Source organism: Salvelinus alpinus, chromosome 23, assembly GCF_045679555.1.
Source record: "Salvelinus alpinus chromosome 23, SLU_Salpinus.1, whole genome shotgun sequence".
Taxonomy (NCBI): Eukaryota; Metazoa; Chordata; class Actinopteri; order Salmoniformes; family Salmonidae; genus Salvelinus; species Salvelinus alpinus.
Window position 1 is genome coordinate 45,156,564 of NC_092108.1, and position 6,000 is coordinate 45,162,563.

Genomic DNA, 6,000 nt, shown 5'->3' on the forward strand with positions numbered 1-6,000 from the left:
ACATAGAAACACATAACATAGAATGCCCACCCCAACTCACGCCCTGACCAACTAAACACATACAAAAATAAGAGAAAACAGGTCAGGAACGTGACACAACCGCTAATTTGAGCTATTTCTAACCAAAAACCAATGTGCCCCAGTTAGCATGTTTTAAATGTCATGCCCATAGTACGACGGGGAGTCTGCAATGTGACAATGTGTTATGTGACAGCTCAAATTGCTTCCATTTTGCTTGGACTGTGAGAGACAAACCCGTTTCCATTAGAGGCCATCAAAGTAGAGCTGCATTGACACAGGGGGCTGAACAATAAACGATCCCATAAGCAAAGTCTGCTGCTCTTTGAGCGAGGCCTGTTCAGGTTAGCTAATGATTGAGTCAACGTTAGGTGAAAAAAGCACCTGTACATGTGTAGCAGGCAGCTCTGGCCAAATGGATCATCTCTCCAAGTATGCAGTTTAGATACGAGCACCGTCTCACCAAATTTGAGAGGCCTTCTACGACTATTACTCGTTTTATTTTTGGAATTACTCTTTTGCACCGGCTCTATGCACACTCTATAGACTCTACCCACACACTCATGCATACAGTACCACACACACACACACACACACACACACACACACACACACACACACACACACACACACACACACACACACACACACACACACACACACACACACACACACACACACACACACACACACACACATATACGCTCACACAAACATGCATATTCATGCATATTGACGCCACTCGCACGCACGCACGTACACACACACACACACATACACACACACACACACACACACACACACACACACACACACACACACACACACACACACACACACACACACACACACACACACACACACACACACACACACACACTCGTTTTTTATTTAGCAAATATTTTTCTTACTTTTTAACTTTGCATTATTGGGAATCGGTTCGTAAAGTAAGCATTTCACAGTCAATTCTACACCTGTTGTATTCGGCGCATGTGGCCAGTAAAATTGTATTTGATTTTTAATATAGCATAAGGATGCCCAATGTGGTCTGTGTGCATGCTACTTCTGCACTGACACATAAAGTGACTCACTAAAGTTCCGACAGAGAGAATGACCAATGCCTAATCATCAACAATGATTTAGTGTACATAGAAAGAGATATAGTGGTTCTCGATAGGCTGGCTACATATGTTGAATGTTCTTGTGGTCAAATGGTCCCTCTGTTTTATAATTGTTTTATAAATGTTTTATAATTGAGTACATAAGAAATTACTGGTTGCTACTGTAGAAAACGACGTAGACAGACCTGAACTTGAGCACTTACATAAACACGAAGAACGCACGAACAGGAACAGACTACACAAACGAAACAGTCCCGTGTGGTAACACATACAGACACGAGATACAATCACCCATAAACAAACAGTGAGAACATCCTACCTTAATATGGTTCTCAATCAGAGGAAATGTCAAACACCTGCCTCTAATTGAGAACCATATCAGGCAACCCATTTAAACAAACATAGAAACACATAACATAGAATGCCCACCCCAACTCACGCCCTGACCAACTAAACACATACAAAAATAAGAGAAAACAGGTCAGGAACGTGACACAACCGCTAATTTGAGCTATTTCTAACCAAAAACCAATGTGCCCCAGTTAGCATGTTTTAAATGTCATGCCCATAGTACGACGGGGAGTCTGCAATGTGACAATGTGTTATGTGACAGCTCAAATTGCTTCCATTTTGCTTGGACTGTGAGAGACAAACCCGTTTCCATTAGAGGCCATCAAAGTAGAGCTGCATTGACACAGGGGGCTGAACAATAAACGATCCCATAAGCAAAGTCTGCTGCTCTTTGAGCGAGGCCTGTTCAGGTTAGCTAATGATTGAGTCAACGTTAGGTGAAAAAAGCACCTGTACATGTGTAGCAGGCAGCTCTGGCCAAATGGATCATCTCTCCAAGTATGCAGTTTAGATACGAGCACCGTCTCACCAAATTTGAGAGGCCTTCTACGACTATTACTCGTTTTATTTTTGGAATTACTCTTTTGCACCGGCTCTATGCACACTCTATAGACTCTACCCACACACTCATGCATACAGTACCACACACACACACACACACACACACACACACACACACACACACACACACACACACACACACACACACACACACACACACACACACACACACACACACACACACACACACACACACACACACACACACACACACACACACACACACACACACTACATACGCTCACACAAACATGCATATTCATGCATATTGACGCCACTCGCACGCACGCACGTACACACACACACACACATACACACACACACACACACACACACACACACACACACACACACACACACACACACACACACACACACACACACACACACACACACACACACACACACTCGTTTTTTATTTAGCAAATATTTTTCTTACTTTTTAACTTTGCATTATTGGGAATCGGTTCGTAAAGTAAGCATTTCACAGTCAATTCTACACCTGTTGTATTCGGCGCATGTGGCCAGTAAAATTGTATTTGATTTTTAATATAGCATAAGGATGCCCAATGTGGTCTGTGTGCATGCTACTTCTGCACTGACACATAAAGTGACTCACTAAAGTTCCGACAGAGAGAATGACCAATGCCTAATCATCAACAATGATTTAGTGTACATAGAAAGAGATATAGTGGTTCTCGATAGGCTGGCTACATATGTTGAATGTTCTTGTGGTCAAATGGTCCCTCTGTTTTATAATTGTTTTCTAAATGTTTTATAATTGAGTACATAAGAAATTACTGGTTGCTACTGTAGAAAACGACGTAGACAGACCTGAACTTGAGCACTTACATAAACACGAAGAACGCACGAACAGGAACAGACTACACAAACGAAACAGTCCCGTGTGGTAACACATACAGACACGAGATACAATCACCCATAAACAAACAGTGAGAACATCCTACCTTAATATGGTTCTCAATCAGAGGAAATGTCAAACACCTGCCTCTAATTGAGAACCATATCAGGCAACCCATTTAAACAAACATAGAAACACATAACATAGAATGCCCACCCCAACTCACGCCCTGACCAACTAAACACATACAAAAATAAGAGAAAACAGGTCAGGAACGTGACACAACCGCTAATTTGAGCTATTTCTAACCAAAAACCAATGTGCCCCAGTTAGCATGTTTTAAATGTCATGCCCATAGTACGACGGGGAGTCTGCAATGTGACAATGTGTTATGTGACAGCTCAAATTGCTTCCATTTTGCTTGGACTGTGAGAGACAAACCCGTTTCCATTAGAGGCCATCAAAGTAGAGCTGCATTGACACAGGGGGCTGAACAATAAACGATCCCATAAGCAAAGTCTGCTGCTCTTTGAGCGAGGCCTGTTCAGGTTAGCTAATGATTGAGTCAACGTTAGGTGAAAAAAGCACCTGTACATGTGTAGCAGGCAGCTCTGGCCAAATGGATCATCTCTCCAAGTATGCAGTTTAGATACGAGCACCGTCTCACCAAATTTGAGAGGCCTTCTACGACTATTACTCGTTTTATTTTTGGAATGACTCTTTTGCACCGGCTCTATGCACACTCTATAGACTCTACCCACACACTCATGCATACAGTACCACACACACACACACACACACACACACACACACACACACACACACACACACACACACACACACACACACACACACACACACACACACACACACACACACACACACACACACACACACACACACACACACACACACACACACACACACACACACACACTACATACGCTCACACAAACATGCATATTCATGAATATTGACGCCACTCGCACGCACGCACGCACGTACACACACACACACACACACACACACACACACACACACACACACACACACACACACACACACACACACACACACACACACACACACACACACACACACACACACGTTTTTTATCTAGCAAATATTTTTCTTACTTTTTAACTTTGCATTATTGGGAATGGGTTCGTAAAGTAAGCATTTCACAGTCAATTCTACACCTGTTGTATTCGGCGCATGTGGCCAGTAAAATTGTATTTGATTTTTAATATAGCATAAGGATGCCCAATGTGGTCTGTGTGCATGCTACTTCTGCACTGACACATAAAGTGACTCACTAAAGTTCCGACAGAGAGAATGACCAATGCCTAATCATCAACAATGATTTAGTGTACATAGAAAGAGATATAGTGGTTCTCGATAGGCTGGCTACATATGTTGAATGTTCTTGTGGTCAAATGGTCCCTCTGTTTTATAATTGTTTTATAAATGTTTTATAATTGAGTACATAAGAAATTACTGGTTGCTACTGTAGAAAGACGTGTTCACTTTAAAGGGGCAATCTTATTCATTTAAATGTCCAGAGTGGATGTACCAATCCCAGATTGCCCCTTTAACCAACGATGGCTGTTGAAAGTATTTCCTAACTGGCCAATGGGCTGTATTTGTGAGTATTGTACAATACTGTATAACTTTTTAATCACATTGCATCATAACATGAAAGTAATACAATGCCCAATATGAGAAAGTTGAATGTAACAATCACATAATTGTCTTTGGTAGTACTATGACGAGGCATTAAAGCTCCAATCTAGACAGTAAGATAACATAACATACAATGACACTACAAGTAATGCTAAGCATCTATTCACAGATATATTCAGGGAGCAAAGTCATGTCATAAAAGTCAAAAGACACAAATGTCAAAGATAAACAGCATCCTGTCAAAAATCACCAGAGAGCTTACCTTTCTAGTCTAATGATCTCCTGGATTACTCTTCGGTAATAGATTGGATATAAGATATTGTATCTTTAAGTACATGTGCACCTTGCACATGTGGGGTTGAATTGGAAATGGTATGACTACTGAGACTGAATGACAGGGGCTCTATTTCCTGTTCTGTGTGAAAGTTGACTTTCTTACTGTCACATGACTCAGGAAGAGGCTTGGTTTGTGTCTAACAATGAGGTGGCTTCCTCTTCTCGTCTCCTTAATCTGCACTGGTCTGAGGACGCAGGATAGGTGCCAACAAAATGGTTGACGCTTACTGTGAATTTGCTTGCGCCTGTCCAGATTTGATGGAGGATTTAATATTCAGTCTGAAAATCAAAGGTGTTGTTTAATTTTACTATAGGTTGTCTTAAAGTGGCAATCAGCAGTTCAAACAATAACAAAGCGACACCCCACCACTGTTTTGTTAAAAAGATGAGGGATGGGCTGGAGAAATGTAACTACTCTCAAATTCATGAGCTATGGATGCAAGGACTGACCATCCATGATATCAAAATTATAGTTTTACCCAAGTTTTGAGGCTATACAAGTTTAGTTTATATTTAATTTGTTTACAATCATGGTTTAAAACAATGTTATATTTGGGGTTCTGATGGGGTAGGAAGGTTGAATTAAGCTCATGAGGCATTTTTTTGTTACATTCTTCAAGAATCAATGGGTACATATCATTAACTGAAGTAAAACATTTGATGTACAGTCAGAAGTTATTCATACCCCTTGACTTATTCCACATGTTGTTATGTTACAGGCTGAATTCAAAATGGATTAAATTGATTTGTTTTCTCAACCATCTATATACTCCATAATAACAAAGTGAAAACATGTTTTTTTTAATATTAGCAAATTTATTTTAATGAAATACAGAAATATAATTTACATACAGTGCATTCAGAAAGTATTCACACCCCTTGACTTGTTCCACGTTTATTATACAATCCAGGTGTGTGAAGCTCTTAGAGACTTACCCAGAAATACTCACTGCTGTAATCGCTTCCAAAGGTGATTCTAACAGGGGTGTGAATACTTAAGTAAATTAGATATTTATGTATTGAATTTTTTATACATTTGCAAAAATTTCAAAAAATATGTTTTTACTT

General features: G+C 40.4%; 1 protein-coding gene across 1 annotated transcript in view; it reads right to left on the minus strand.

Annotated features, from left to right (window-relative positions):
- The window catches only part of LOC139551136 (amyloid beta A4 precursor protein-binding family B member 1-interacting protein-like), a 39,089-nt gene extending 34,100 nt beyond the window's left edge, over positions 1-4,989 (minus strand). Inside the window, exon 1 of the mRNA XM_071362554.1 lies at positions 4,859-4,989. The gene's annotated coding sequence lies outside the window, so the exon portion shown is untranslated. The remainder of the gene's footprint in view (positions 1-4,858) is intronic.
- Between the last annotated feature and the right edge of the window lie 1,011 nt (positions 4,990-6,000).